Here is a 17,365-nt window from a genome sequence, read left to right as displayed (position 1 = left end):
CTTCCTGTAGTTCTGTTTCCATTTTCAGACAGAGAATGATGAAGCCCTTCGTGACGGCTTTTGCCTGGGAACACAGTATTTATTATGTGCACTTAATGTTGTGCTTTCTTTTTACCATTTCTCAACAATCTTGTGTGGCAGATATATACTTTTGAAGAGGAAATAGAGAATTATTAATAATCTGCTCAGAGTCTGGTGTGTGGAAGAACCAACATTAGAACCCAGGCTTTCATGATTCTAAAACCCTTGATATTTCCTCTTATGTTCAGTGTTAGAAGAGTGTAGACACTGTCAGAGAAGGGGAAGGTGCCCATGAAAATCAGTCTAGCATTGCTGGGAAGAAGAGCAGACAGTGGTCTTACAGCTTGATAACGAATTGGAGAAATGTGAATATTAAAATTAATTAAAAATATATTTTAGAGCATGGATCTCATTGAAGCAGAATTTGGCTAAGTTTTAACAAAATAATGCTCTTCATTAACGTCTGTTGATGTTCTGACATCTGAAGATTGAGTTATAAAAAACATGTTTCTAGGCCAAATTATGTTCTGAATGTAGTCTTTGTTGCTCTTCTAAAAGTGAAAAAAAAGACAGATTTAGGTAATTGACAGCTTAAAGTAGAAAAGTTGTGTATTGGTATTAATATTGACTTTTTTGAATATAGTAAAGTGAGAAGATCCTAGTTTAAATCTGTCAAAACAACTGAAATGCCTGAAATAGACCTATAAAATGTTAAAATGAAATTAAGATGATAAAAAATAGTTGATGGTAATCTAGATCTACTGAAAGGTTTTCCAGTATCACCAATTATTTATAAGTCATTGAAGAAAGAAGCTAAAGGTGGTTTAGCTTAATGTAGTGGAAATAGGAAAAAAAGGGACAAACTAGTCCAAAATAAGTGTTGGTTTAAAAACCAAGAAAATGAAAATATTATTTTCTTAAATAAATGCAAAATGGGAAATGAGAAGATTACAGCCAATAAAAAGCACTTAAAAATTTAGGGATATTGTAACCTTGTATAATTTTTTTATAAGTTGGAATTTGACCCTAATGGGCTTAATGGTGAACTTTTTTAAATGTTTAAAGAATAAGTAATATCTATGTATCATGAAAGACAATATGCTTCTAATTGCATTTTGAGGCAAATATTGCCTCAGTACTAAAAACCAAACATTTTAAAAAGGGTCCCCATAGAGCAAAATGCAAAAAAAAATATTGGCAAACAGTACAGCAACAAATAAAAATGATTACTGTCATTCAGGATTATAAGTCTGGTATTCAACAGAACAACCATTAAACATCAACAGAACAAAAGTAAAAATCCAAAACATTAATTACAGGTAACTTTTTAAAAATTCATCTTTCATCTTTGATTTAATTACCTCTGGTAATGATTTCATGGGTTTCTTGCAGTCTGATAAATAATTACTTAAAACCAAGAAGTAATATTATTCCTATTGGGAAAACATAGGAAACATTTCTTAAGCAAAACTAAACAATGTTAGCATCATTTTTATTTATGTTGAAGAAACTTGTTATTGCAATAAAAACAAGCATTCACAAAATGAGGAAGATAAAGCAGCACAAATGCTTTCCATTAATATGGCTTTGTGACTAGACCTGTAGTATCACATAAATGTACTAACAATAAAAGACTAATTCAGGAAGTTACAAGGATATACAATTTTTAAAAGTCTTGTCTCTGGATTGTAACAGTGACCAACTGCAATTTGAAGTATCCGGGTATTAATAAAGTTACACAACTGTATTGGGATAAATTAAGAAAGATGCCTAAATAGAAATAGGTTTAAGGAACTAAATTTTAAAAATCAGCAAACTGCTGGGAGAGACATCCAGGTGTAATGGAAAAGTAGTAAATGGGGAGTCCTTTGAAAACCAGAATTACAGTCCTTTCTTCACTACTTCCCAGTGATATAATTTTGGGAAAATCACTCCCCGCTTCCATTTCACATCTATGAAATAGAAGTAATACTTCACAATTTTGAGGATTACCTTAGATAATATATATGAAGTCACAGCCAAAGGAGCACCAATATGTGACATTATTATGTATTAACAGATTTACTACAATTCCATCTAACATTCAATCTGGATGCTTTATGTAATTTGAGATAATTGTGATAAATTATTTAGGAAAGTGAGCAAACAAAGATAGATGTATGTTTTTTTCAACTTAGACGAAAAAATGGAGACTTGCCCTTCAATTCCTTAAAACATGCTGTTAAGCAACTTTTCTAAATATTCTGTGGTGCTGAGTGGAAATTTTAAAACTAATAAACCAATTGGAAAGAAAAATATTTAATAACTGTTGGTGGAAAGCAGCAGTTATTTAATAATGTAGCTGGATTGTCAGTATGGAAAAAGATATTTGGTCCACTTTACTATGATATTGCAACTTATTCCAGATGAATTAAAATGTTAAGTATAAAATAATAATGCCAATAGTGATACAAAGGAACTTCATAGCTATTGACAAGGTGAAACAACTAAGAGAAAAATGAAAAATGTGTGCTAAATAAGAAAAAGACAAAACAAGATGATGGAATTTTTAAAAAGCTATTTGCATTATACACGGATAAAGTGTATCCATTTTTTAAAAAGTGGATACATATCCATAAAGCTCTCTACTCTTTCCTACACAGGTTTATAAAGGGATAGTGTACAAAGGAGATACAAATAAAAATAAATTCTTAGAAATGTATTCAAATTTCCTAATACTAAAAATACAAATTGAAACAATTTTGACTTAATTCATGCTATTATATTAGCAAAATTCTTTAGATTGTCTATGTCCTCATCCTCATAGCATTGTATTTTAGAATTCTTTTAAAAGAACGATTTAGAAGACTATAAAAAGAGCTCTATAACCTATTATCTTTTGACATGCTAACTTTGAGTAGCATACACCTAGGAAAATATTTAAAAGAAAGAAAAGCTATTTGTATAAATATGTTTCTAGCAATTCCATTACTATGAGTTTAAGGGGAAAAAGCCCAATAATGGGAAATGGATAAGTAAATTTTGGTGCATTGTTATTGCTATCATACACTGTTATATAACCATTAAACAAAATTGATATATGTAAAATTGTATGTAAAAATGGTTCAGTGAGCCTCAGAAATGTTAATTAGAACATAAATTATTATGTTAATTGATTATATTGTGTAAAAATTTAGGTCTCTACATTGAAAAGAACATATATTGTTCTTTTTTTACAACATATATGTAATTGCAGTTTAACATTAGGAGTTATTTTTTTCTGTAAAATATGTGGGCAATAAAAAAAAATAAAAGATTTAAAAAAAAAAAAGAATGGGAGAAAATATTTGCAAACTATACCTGTGACAAAGAACTAATATCCAGAATCTATGAGGAACTAAAACAAATCAGCAAGAAGAAAAACAAATAACCCCATTTAAAAGTGAGCAAAAGGGGGGGAGGAGCAAGATGGTGGATGAGAAACACTGCCAGACAGAGTGTCTCTGCAGAAAAGACAGATTCTAGCAGAAATTAGAAAAAAGAGGCAAGAAGACAAGCATACAGCGGATGAGGGCCGGAAGGAGGGATACCTGAGACACCGGGAGAATCCACTGGAGGAGGCTGTGGAGGAGAACTGGAGGCTGAGACCAACGGAGCAGCCCAGAGACCAAGGGCAAGGGTAGGTGGATTTGCTGTTTCCTCTCCCTTGCATTTGGGACTGCTGGTGGGCTCCCCAGTGGGTGGAGAGACCTGCGGACACCAGCCCAGAGCTGGCCGCCGCCAGCCAGCAGTGAGCCTGTAGCAGATGTGGCACCAGGTTCCCAACTTCCTCCGGGCACCTCCGTGTGCACAGACCCGAGCCGCGCGGCAGGCATCATATTGCCTCCTCCTCCCCTCCGCCGACCCTACCCGCGGCTGCCCAGAGAGACAATACAGACACCAGCTGGAGGCACCTCCAGGAAACGGGACCTTCCCTTTTGGGACCCTACAGCTGACTCAGGGGAACTCAGACTGTGAGTTCCCTACCCACCAGCTCTCCCAGGTGCTGCTGGCATGGTGTTCCCAGGAGAACGGTGCACACTCAGAGGCTGAGAGACATAGACCCAGCTTGGGCTCCCTCCCTGGGGGGGATTCAGTTTGAACTCTGGGACCCAGAGGTCAGTCCTACAGACAAGATCCCCTGCACTGAGGAATAGCATTGCCCGGGGCACAGAAGGGTTATACGTGAACAGCCTACTGAGGTCTGTATGCCTCCAGGGGCAGATCAGCATCTTAAGGGCAACCCTCCTCCCAGGAGGGGGCCGAGAGCCCAGCCCAGGTGGCGTTCCTGTGCAGGGAACCTCCCTGCCGGCATCACAGTCCGGGGAGGCCTGGTGGCTTGTGGTCTGGCTGGCTAGCAGAGGCCCATGAGTGGCTGCGGAGTTGGGGAAGGTGGAAAGAAGCGAGGCCCGCTCCAGACTGTGAGTCTCAGACAGCCCCACCCCCACACCCAGACTTTCTGGCTGAGCGGGACCATTCCAGCCCCGCCCTGACAGATTTTCCTGGAAGCAGAGAACAGAACTTTGACCCCTGCTAACTGCTTGAGGGCAGACTTACCCAACCCAGCTCCGCCCAGAACAAGAGCTGATAACAGGACACAAAATCAACAGCATAGCCTATTTCTCCAAGCAAACACCACCTACTGACAGGAATGGCATCTTGCACAGCCTTTCCACTGCACCCACTGACTCAATATACAGGGAGTGGTCCAATCTCACCCACAGATACCACCTAACGCCTCAAAAACTAAGCAAGGTGTGAATACCCAAAAAATAACCTAAAGGAAAGAAACAACAACGGATCAACATGGGAAGAAATCAGCGAAAGAACTCAGGAAATATGAAGAACCAAACGGAAAACACACCCCCAAAGTGGAGCACCAGCCCACTAGAAACGGACACCAAACCAAATCAGGCAACCAATATGACAGAAGAGGAATTTCGTATGTGGATCATAAGAACACTCACTGAGCTGAAACAACAACTCAATAACCAACACAAAAAAACCACAAAAAGCCTCCAGGATATGGAAAAAGAAATAGACACAATGAAGTAAAGTTTAACCGAACTCCTGGAAATGAAGAATCAATTCAAGGAACTACAAAATACAGTGGAAAGTCTCAAGAATAGTGTAGATCAAACAGAAGAAAGAATCTCAGAGCTTGAAGATAACACCCTCCAATTAAATAAATCACTCACAGAAATAGAGCAGAGAAACAAGAGAAAAGAGCGAAGCCTACAAGAGCTATGGGATTATGTGAAGAAACCTAATGTGAGGGTCATAGGCTTACCAGAAGGGGAAGAAGACAACACTCAAGGGTTGGACAAGCTGTTTGAAGATATAATAGAGGAAAATTTCCCAGGCCTTGCTCAAAATCTTGATATACAAGTTCAAGAAGCTCAGAGGACCCCTGGGAGATTCAATGCAAACAAGAAGACGTCACAACATGCAGTCATCAGACTGACCAAAGTATCAACTAAAGAGGCCCTTCTAAGAGCTGTAACACAAAAGAAGCAAGTGACATACAGGGGAAAGCCAATTCGAATAACATCAGACTTCTCTAATGAGACTTTACAAGCAAGGAGAGACTGGGGCCCCATTCTTACTCTTTTGAAACAAAACAATGCCCAGCCTGGAATCTTATTCCCTGAAAAACTAAGCTTCGTATATGAAGGAGAAATAAAAACATTCACAGACAAGCAAAGGCTCAGAGAATTCACCAAGACAAGACCAGCCCTACAAGAAGCACTTAACACAGCGTTACATAATAATAACCCACGAATATAAAAACAATCAAAACCAAAAGATATTAAAGGCCAGATATTACAATGGCTCAAGATAGAAATCATAGCAACAACATTCAACCCAACAGAATGAACAGTAATCTACCTTACCTATCAGTTCTCTCAATAAATGTGAATGGCTTAAACTCTCCACTCAACAGACATAGGCTGGCTGAATGGATAAGAAAATATAGGCTAAGTATATGCTGTCTTCAGGAAACACATCTAACCTGCAAGGATGCATATACACTAAAAATAAAAGGGTGGATATCAATATTCCAAGCAAATAGAAGCCAAAAGAAGGCTGGTGTGGCAGTTCTAATTTCAGATGATTTAGTTTTTAAACCAACAAAAGTAGTGAAAGACAAAGAGGGTCATTATATAATAGTGAAGGGGCACAGTCCAACAAGAAGAGATAACCATTTTAAATATATATGCACCCAACTTAGGTGCACCCAGATTCATAAAGCAAACCTTACTGGAGCTAACCAAATGGATTAATAGCAACTCCATAATCGCCGGAGATTTCAACACCCCACTGACGGCATGAGACAGATACTCCAAACAGAAAATTAATAAAGAAATAATGGACTTAAACAAAACTCTAGAACAATTGGGTCTGACTGAAATTTACAGAACATTCTACCCAAAATCCACTCAATATACGTTCTTCTCATCAGCTCACGGGACATTCTCTAACATTGACCATATGCTAGGACACAAAGAAAATCTCAAGAAATTTTAAAAAATAGAAATCATACCATATACCTTCTCAGATCACAGTGGAATAAAACTAGAAATCAACCCTAACAGAAACTCATATTTCTACACAAAAACGTGGAAATGAAACAGCCTCTTACTAAATGATTACTTCATAAATGAAGAAATCAAGACGGAAATTAAAAAATTCTATGAAGAAAACAACAATGGAGAGACAAGTTATGAACTCCTCTGGGACACAGCTAAAGCAGTTCTGAGAGGAAAGTTTATCTCCATAAATGCCTATAACCAAAGACAAGAAGATCACAAATAGACAATCTAATGAAACGACTCAAAGAGCTGGAAAAAGAAGAACAGACCAACCTCAAACCCAGCAGAAGAAGTGAAGATCAACAAGATCAAATCAGAACTAAACGAAATTGAAAACAAGGAAGCTATTCAGGAGATTAATAAAACAAAAAGTTGGTTCTTTGAAAAAATAAACAAAATTGACACACCATTGGCTACGCTAACAAAGAGCAGAAAAGAGAAATTTCTAATAAGCTCCATCAGGAATAAAAAATGAGATATCACAACTGATCCCAAAGAGATACAAGATACAATTTATGAATACTACAAAAATCTTTATGCACACAAACTGGAAAATGTGGAGGAAATGGACAAATTTCTAGAAACACACAGCCTCCCTAGGCTCAACCAGGAAGAAATAGATTCCCTGAATAGACCAATATCAACAGCTGAAATAGAAACAGCAATTAAAAATCTCCCTAAAAAGAAAAGTCTCAATCCAGATGGCTTCACACCTGAATTTTACCACACTTACAAAGAAGAACTAGTACGTATCTTCCAGAAACTATTCCACAACATCGAGAAGAACGGAATCCTCCCCGACACCTTTTATGAAACGAATATTACTCTGATACCAAAACCAGGAAAGGATGCAACAAAAAAAGAAAACTACACACCAATATCCCTAATGAATATAGATGCAAAAATTTTCAACAAAATCTTAGCTAACCGAATCCAGACACTTATCAAAAAAATAATCCACCACAATCAAGTGGGCTTCATCCCAGGGATGCAGGGATGGTTCAACATACATAAGTCTATAAATGCAATTCACCACATAAACAGAAGCAAAAACAAAGACCACATGATTCTTTCAATAGATGTAGAAAAAGCTTTTGACAAAATTCAACACCCTTTCATGATACGAACACTTCAGAAAATAGGCATAGAAGGGACATACCTAAAAATGATACAAGCCATATATGACAGACCCATAGCCAACATCATACTGAATGGGGAAAAATTGAAATCATTCCCACTTAGAACTGGAACCAGACAAGGCTGCCCACTATCTCCACTTCTGTTCAACATAGTGCTGGAAGTCTTGGCTACCGCAATCAGACAGGAAAATGGAATCAAAGGTATCCAAATAGGGGCAGAAGAGATCAAACCCATGAAGGTACGAGGGAAAGGGGGAGGCAGCCAGGACTATTTTGGGAAGTGGATTTCACAGAGGTCAAGCCTAGAAAATACAGGCACCGATATTTACTGGTCATAATAGATACGTTTTCCAGATGGGTAGAAGCCTTCCCTACGAAAGGAGAAACAGCTTTGACAGTAGCTAAGAAAATATTAGAAGAAATAGTCCCCAGGTATGGACTGCCAGAAGGGATAAGATCAAATAATAGACCTGTGTTTATCTGTCAGGTTATTCAAGGGCTGGCCCAGGCTATGGGGATAGATTAGAAATTACATTGTGCATATAATCCCCAGAGCTCTGGGCAGGTAGAGCTAATGAATAGAACAATAAAGGAGACCCTGGCTAAATTGGCCCTGGAGACTGGCAGAGACTGGGTGACCCTCCTTCCCTTCGCCCTGTTCCGAGCCCAGAACACCCCTTATCACTTGGGTTTAACCCCTTTTGAAATCATGTATGGCACACCCCCTCCTGTAGTTCCTAGGATGAGCTCTGAGGCTCTTCTGGGACATCCCAAAGAAATGTTGCAAGCGGTGCAGCTCTGCAACGTGTCCACATTCAGGTATGGCCGGCCCTCCGTGCTATCTACCGGCCTTAGGAGGAGGGTGCTGGACACCGTTTCACCCACACCAGCAGGGGATTGGGTGTGGGTGAAACGGCATAACAACAGAACCCTTGAGCCGAGGTGGAAGGGCCCCTATCAAATTATTCTTGTCACCCTCACTGCTCTTAAGGTCGATAGAATAGTAGCAACCTGGCTACACCACTCCCACGTGAGACCTGCTAATAAAAAAGACCAGGAGCAAGCCGGGCGCGGTGGCTCATGCCTGTAATCCTAGCTCTCTGGGAGGCTGAGGCGGGCGGATTGCTCGAGGTCGGGAGTTCGAAACCAGCCTGAGCAAGAGCGAGACCTCGTCTCTACTATAAATAGAAAGAAACTAATTGGCCAACTAATATATATAGAAAAAATTAGCCGGGCATTGTGGCACGTGCCTGTAGTCCCAGCTACTTGGGAGGCTGAGACAGAAGGATCGCTTGAGCCCAGGAGTTTGAGGTTGCTGTGAGCTAGGCTGACGCCACGGCACTCACTCTAGCCTAGGCAACAAAGCAAGACTCTGTCTCAAAAAAAAAAAAAAAAAAAAAAAAAAAAAAAAAAAAAGACCAGGAGCAGTGCCAGGACCAGTGGAAAGCAACTGCAGACCCGAAGAATCCTCTGAAGACCAGACTGACCCGAGTGGTGGCAACAGCCCAGGACCGCTGACACAGACTTGGACTGGGGTTGTGGCATCTAAAGATTGACTGGGTGACAAACATGGACGGGTCACGGTGGGGGGTTGGTTATTGTGTTTTGGGGATGTTGTGTTTTTGGTCCAATGTTTTTGGGATGGAGACCTACAGCTGTACTTACCGCCCCGAACCCCCACCAACCCCATAACCTTACATGGGTCTAAAGATTACTGTATAATGGTGTTAGTGTTCCCAAAAATAATATACCACACTGAGGAGACAATGTATGAGGGCATAGTAGGGTGAAGAGTCACCAACCTAATTTTTAAAAGAAAAAGAGAGCCCATCACAGCCATAACCCTGGCTACTCTTTTTGGCTTAGGAGCGATAGGAGCAGGTTGGTTTGAGTCTTGGGTTAACAGTTCCCCCTGGTTAACAACGCTACTATCCACCCTACTAGGCCCACTCATTAGGCTAATCTTAGTCCTTACTTTTGCGTCATGTGTAATTAATAGACTAGTAGCTTTTGTAAAAGAATGGATAAACACTGTCCAGCTACTAGTATTGCAACAACAATATCAGTAGCTATGGTCAAGTGCTATAGAACTAGAGCACCTAAGAGTCCTTGAGGACGAGCAGGAGTGCTCGTCTGCTACCTAGAGAAAGGGGGGAATGTAGGGCAGAGGAATTTGTAGGACAGAGGAAGGGCAGAGGAATTCTTCTACTTGTCGGGAATTCACTTGGGTGGGGCAATGAGCTAACGGCAAACCTTTGTTTCTGGTCATTGCTTGCTTGCTACACCGCTGTAAGGGGAATTATGGGATGAGGTCATTGAAGCATGGGCAACTGGCCTATCAGGCAATAGAGGGCAACCAACCCGCCAACTATTTCAAAAGGCAACAGTGGGCAACCAATCATTTTAAAGGTCAACGCATGATCCATGCGTAGTCGGCTTGTGGGCAGCTTGTGCACCATGGGGATAAAAGGCATGCCGTTGTTCCGGTCGGGGTCCTTGCCTGTGAGAGTGGCCACTGCATTGGTGCTCTGGGGCTTGGACCCTGGCTAGCCAGAAAATAAACCTCCTCTTGTGTGATTGCAAAAAAAAAAAAAAAAAAAAAAAAAGTACCTTGGGTACCTCATCCCTATCATCATACCAAGAAAGAAGTAGAGAAAGTATGAAAGGGAAGAATGAATAGAAATATGGCTTAGTGATGACACTATTCAGAAAATTCGGCTTTAGAAAAACTTCTCTCAAAACAAAGATTGAAATATTAAAATAATTTGAATAATTGAAATATTGTTATTACTAGAATATAAATTAAATTATAGAAATGTATACTATACATTTCTATACAGTGGAACCAAGTATATAGCATATATAGCATATACAGTGTATATGCTATACAGTGGAAACAAAAGATTCTTTTGAAAATGATAATGGCAAATAAAATATTTGGCCTCTAACATATTTGTATGCAGTGATCTTAGAAAAAAAATAGTAAAACAGCATCATTTTCAAATTATACAACATCCAAGATTGGATTTTAATGTGTTTCAGAACACCTCAACAATAATACCAAATACTAACAAATATTCTATTTGTGCTGTGAAATAATGTTTACATTGAGATTTGTATTTTATTATGTTGGTGTTTTATTTGCACTTTGAGTTATAGCATTAATAATACTAGGCTAAATCAAGTTTAGCTTAATTTCATTTTTCACACACTTTGCTTTTATATATATTTGCATAATTTCTAGCAAACAGTAATCACAATAAGTCAGCCATCTATAAGCTCCTCTAACATGTAATTTGCGATTGCAGAAAATAGAAATTAACCTCTCTAGGAACTCAATAGCATAATATTGTCTGCTCTCATGGAAAAGGTAGCAGGTGTGGCAGTGGGCACACAGTGGGTTTCTTTGTCAACCTAAGAAGACCATAATGGTGGCATCAAGAAGAAAATTGTGCTCATGCAAAAGCAATGCTTCTCAGTGCTACTATTACTACTCTGCACCACCAGAATGATAACGAGAACTAAATCACTTCTGAACTTCTATATGATTTTTTTTTCCTTATGGTAAAGTGTCTTTAGATTCCTTTTAGATGCTGTAAATGTAGAATTAGACATATAGAAGGCATTTAATTGTAAATGAGTTGAATATAATCTAAGGATTAGTCATAATTAGCTAATATTACATTCTTTCATATGATTAACTTATTAATTTTTTTATAAACCTAACAGTTTTCAGTGTTTATGTTACTGGGATGTTTCATAACACATTAGGATCCCTTCTTTCCTTCACACACATTTAAGTTTCTTGGTAAATGACATGTCAAAACTATTCTGTTCTTCATAGTGACTCTGTTCTTCCTAGTGACTTTCAACTTGAGTTTGAGACCTCAATGTACCTTCTCAATATGAAATTCAAAAAGTAAATTAATCTCTCTTGACTTTCAATTTCTATATCTGGTAAAAAAGGAAATAGTAACCATTCTGTTTTAAATTTTTATTGCAAGTGTTGATGATATTATATTTGTAAAGTTACTTAGTGAATTTTAAAGCATAACATGTTACTAAAATACAATTATTACTTAAAATTGCATAAGAAAAATTAAACTCCACTAAATTAAGTAAACCAATGCTGAGAGAAAATATATACTCCATCATTTGAAAACTCCATATATTGACATCTAATTGTTTTTTAATTTGTCTGAATATGTCCAAAATCTGCTAAATCAAAAGGTTATCAAAGAGCAGAAAAATCTGATTAAATGTAGAAGTCTTCTCTCTCCTCCTTCCACTTGGCAAAGAATTAGGATAAGAATAAGCATTATTACTTTTGATACAACAACCCAATGTCTGAGGTGGGCATCTGGGTCCCATGATGAGAAAGCTGAACAGAGATGTACCCTAAAGTCACAGAGCTAGAAATGGGGGAGCTGGGATTTTCACAGACTGCTTCACTGCCCAAATTCAAACTTCCCAGGTAAATGTTGCACAACTTCTTATTTTTCTATGAATCAATTAAATTATATCCAGCAAAAACTGCTGTGGGTTCCAGCTCTAACCAGGAAAATATAAGATGTGCTATATCACCATTGTTTCTTAGAGCTGAATAGTACTCCATGGTATACATATACCACATTTTATTAATCCATTCTTGGATTGATGGGCACTTGGGCTGTTTCCACAGCCTTGCGATTATGAATTGTGCTGCTATAAACATTCGAGTGCTACTAAGTGAAGTATCCCAAGAATGGAAAAACAAGCACCAGATATATTCTCCAGCAAACTGGTATTAACTGAGTAGCACCTAAGTGGACACATAGGTACTACAGTAATAGGGTATTGGGGAGGTGGGAGGGGGGAGGGGGGCGGGTATATACATACATAATGAGTGAGATGTGCACCATCTGGGGGATGGTCATGATGGAGACTCAGACTTTTGGGGGGAGGGGAGGAAATGGGCATTTATTGAAACCTTAAAATCTGTACCCCCATAATATGCCAAAATAAAAAAATAATTAAAACTTAAAAAAAAAAAAAAAAACTGCTGTGGTAGAAAAGATGGCCACGAAGTATTTACTACTCATCTCATTGAGAGGTAGATTCTAATTCCACGCCCTCACCATCACTGATTATGAATTGGTTTTAACCACTTTGGTACTGCACTCACCAGCCGGGAAACCTCGCCTGCAGCCGGCACTCACGGTCCGCACGGTGGTCTGTGCTATGCACTGACCACGCGTCCGCTTTGCTTGTGTGTGGTGAGGGAAGCTTGAAAGCACTGAAAGCTTGTTTTACTTTACAGGCAGCTTTACTTGTAATGTAAACCAGAATAGGTAACATATACATATATGTTTTCATTACGTTATTTTTAAATGTTCACAATTTTATTTTGATAAATGAAAAGTTAAGAAAGTCATATCACGGCTGTCGGCTAAAGTCTCTGTGCGTGTTCATCTGTGGCTGTCGACTATAGTGGAGGCTGGTCCCGAAGTGGTTAAAGACTTGCCTGACCAGTTAAATGTTGTGGAAGTGATGTTCTGGGGCTTGCAAGGCTAGGTTATGTGTCACCTGATAGATTTTCACCAGGAACCCTTAAAACATTCATTCTTGGAGCCCTGAACTACCCTGTAAAAGTTTGGTTACCATGCTCAATAGACTGCATGGAGAAGATGAGACCAGCCTTCCAACCATCCTCTCAATATGCTAGGAATGAATATCTTGAAAACTCCAGACCAGCAAGCTGCCTGCCAAATAATACTGAGTGGTCCATGTTGATATTGGGTAAAACAGAAGAATGGTCCATGATCCTTGCCTGAATTTCTGACCCATAAAATTATGAGATGTGATAAAATGTTTGTTGCTTTATGCCACAGAGTTTTAGGGCAGTTTTTTAAAGCAGAACACAATATTAAATAATTTGTTTTGTTTTATAATACAGATAGTCTTTAAAATTTTTGTCTATATTATTAAATTAAAAAATACTTTAATAATTAAAAAATAATCTTGAGAGGCATGGGGAAGGACAAAGAAGCTGACTTTTTATTTCAGTGTCTCTTATTTGTGCTTTTTTATTTTTTGCTTTTTTTAAATTTCTTCATATTATGGGGGTACAAATGTTTAGGTTACATATGTTGCCCTTTCCCTCTCTGCCCCCCAGTCAGAGCTTCAAGCATATCTATCCCCCAGTTATTGTGTTAAACTATTCAAATTGAGTGTATATTTATTATAGTCTTTAGCATTAACTAGCAAATACATATAACAAAATAAAAATGTTATAATTATGTTAATTAAATGGAAATCAACAATTGTATCTTCTTCTTGGTAATGAAAATGTATTGAAAAGTGTTATATGCCTTATAAAAACCCAATATGAATTATAACTTTTGTATTATAATGTATCAATTTTACCATCTAACAAAATAAATTTTGTATATAAAGAAGTAGATTAAAGCTTTAGAAAAGCACTAAAGTTTTTCTGGCTTTATGCATGTAAAAAGTATAAGGCAGAAATGAATCAAAGTTTAGTAGAAAAAAACATATATTTTCTCATTTCCAAATGTCAAATTGAAATTGCATAGTTCATTTCCATGCACAATTGTAGTTAAATTAAACAACCATACTAATTATTGAATGGAAGTGTAGTGGTAGATGTCCAAGAATATAAAACTATTTCCAAAAAGGCATATTTCGAAAAAGGAGAAATGTTGAATTTCTAAGACAAATGATTTGATATTCTCTGCATTCATTTAGGACACAAAAAAGTCACTAATTTAGGGAAAATTAAGTACATGCGATATAGTACTTTTGTATCAGCTTCTGATGCCAAATAAATGTTTCAGAGAAAAAACAGTTTACAGAGATAAGTATTTCAATATTTCTGTTTCTTCTTTTGCTTTAGAAATGATAGTTAATGCCCTAGGTAACCTCTTTTAATATTTTAATACAAAAATCCTCCAGAGCCTTACAAGCACATCAGAATAAATTCTTAAACTTCATATCTAAATGTGTAAATCCTAAAACATCTTGTCGTGACAACCTGTTTTACCTCATCACATATGGTTCTCATAGTCATCTACTGTGTTCTATGTTCTAGCCACAACATCCTTCTTTCTGTACCTGTAACATTTCCTCTTTAGAAATTGGTACTGGCTTTTCCCTCGACCTAAAACGATGATTAACCTAATCTTTACAAAGCTGAATCTATCTTGTCACTAGATTTCAGTTTGCCATTGAGTGACACTGCCTTAGAAGAGTTTCCCTTGACATTTTAACTCTTATCCAGAGACTTTTTACTTTAATTTTCTACATATCACTTGTTATAACATGATATGTTTAATTTATATGCTTTAATATTATCTCTCTGTGAGACAAGCTCCAAGAGCAGATTTTGTTTTCTTTGTACACTGCTGTACTTCAGCATCTAAAACCATGTCAGGTGTATTGTAGGCATGACCTATCATTGAATGAATGCATATATGTTTACTGTAAGAGATACAATATAATCAGGGGTTGGAAAGGATCTACCAAGAAAATGTTGCAAAATTATTGTAGATGTATGTATAAGTGCATAAAAATTAACCAAAGAAAACTCTTTCATGTCAATGAAAAAGATATACACCACCAAGAACTTTCCTATCAGCTCATCCATTCATGTGGATATTTAAAAATCTCAATGTTAGATATTCTGTTGTTTAAAAAGAAATTAAAATGGAATTATACATATTTTAGACATGATAAAAACAAAATGAATATATTTTAAAATTTGTGGAATCCAGATTGAAAAGTACATGGAATAAAAATATATAGGTTTAGGTGAAGATATCAAAACAGATAAAATAAATAAAAACTTATTCTTTGGGAATGTAACATGGAAAATAATATAGTAATTTTAATTTTAAAAAGACAAGAATATAAACAAAATTAAAGAGTATTATAAGTAAGAAAGTTAATGGAACTACTAATAGTTATTTATAATACAAGACCATAGGCCAGGTGCAGTAGCTCATGCCTGTAATCGCCAGCTCTTTAGGAGGCTGAGGTGGAATGTTCACTTGAGGCCAGGAGTTGGAGACCAGCCTGAACAACATAGCAAGTCCCTATCTCTACAAAACATAAAAAAATTATCTGGGCACGGTGGAATGTACCTGTAGTCCCAGCTACTCAGGAGGATTGATTGACCCTAGGAGTTTGAGATTGCAGTGAGTTATGATGACATCACTGTATTCTAGCCCAGGCAACAGAATGAGACCCTATTTTAAAAAAATAAGTAAATAAATGAATAAAATTCAAGAAAATAAAATATTCAATTTTATACCATTTGAATTAGACTATAGTAAACAGTAAAGAAAATAATATAAATGATCAACTTATCAGCTATGGTTGACAGAGAATTATTAAAGACATTGAACGTGAAGTTAAAATCTCAACTCCTAAAGGAGTTCAGTATCATAGAGCATTATGAGTGACTTCTCCAAATTTTCAAGAAACATATAATTCCAAAGATACATAAACTATTTCAGCAAATAATACAAAATGTAACAATATCACAGTGATGCAATTCCAAAGTGATATTTTATACCAGAAAACAGAAAAGGATAACATAAGAAATGCTGAATTTATGGTTTAGATTAAAAATCATAAATATGTTTATAGTAAATCTATCAAATGATTTTATTGAATTACAAAATAATATATCATTATCAAATGTATACTTTTTTCAGAAAGGTAATAAGAAATATATTAAAATAATGTACATTAATGAATACAAAAAGTGTGATAATGTGTGTTTACTATGAAAATCCTTTGACAATTCTCAATATCTGTTTCTGGTCAAACACAAAACACTCAGTCAAGAATATAAGGAAGCATTATCCAACTGATAAAGTACATGTCCAAAACTGAACAGAAATAAAAGGATCTCCTTGAGGTGAAGCATTAAAAAAATTTATTAAATATAAAACATGACAAAAATTTATTTTATTAAAATTATACTGGAAATATTAATTAATACAATAATACTAAATAAAATGAATAAGAATAAATAATGGAGCCAGGAAGAGCAAAAGCATCAACTTTATACATGATAGTATAAAAGTCCAAAAGCTCAAGTGGATTATTATTAGAATACAAAATATCAGTAAGTTAGCCAGATACATAACTGATATATGAATATCTATTTCAAGGACCAACGATATCAATTAGAACATATAATTAAATAAAGATGATGTTGAAATTAATAACACTAAATTAAAAGTATTAATAATAGATCTGTGGAAAAAAACTAATGCATATGTAAATCTTATATACCAGACATGGAAGACCTGATTAACAGGAGAAGAAGTCCATGTTCCCAAAGGGCAAGTTCTGAATTACAACATCTCTTAAAAATTATGAAAAAGAAATATAATGAAGATAATTTTTTAACTAGGTATCAAGATATAGCATAAAGATTAATAATTAAAGCAGGAAGAATATGGAGTCCAGAAACCAACTTTGACATATATTAAAAAAAAAAAAAAGATAAGATAAGATAACATTTCTAATATATTTTAGGACTAGTGGCTAACATTTTCGAAAATAATTTTATCTTGCTCTATA

Source organism: Microcebus murinus, chromosome 23 (assembly GCF_040939455.1).
Source record: "Microcebus murinus isolate Inina chromosome 23, M.murinus_Inina_mat1.0, whole genome shotgun sequence".
Classification (NCBI taxonomy): domain Eukaryota; kingdom Metazoa; phylum Chordata; class Mammalia; order Primates; family Cheirogaleidae; genus Microcebus; species Microcebus murinus.
The sequence above is the reverse complement of the archived record's forward strand: the minus strand, read 5'-3'. Positions refer to the sequence as shown.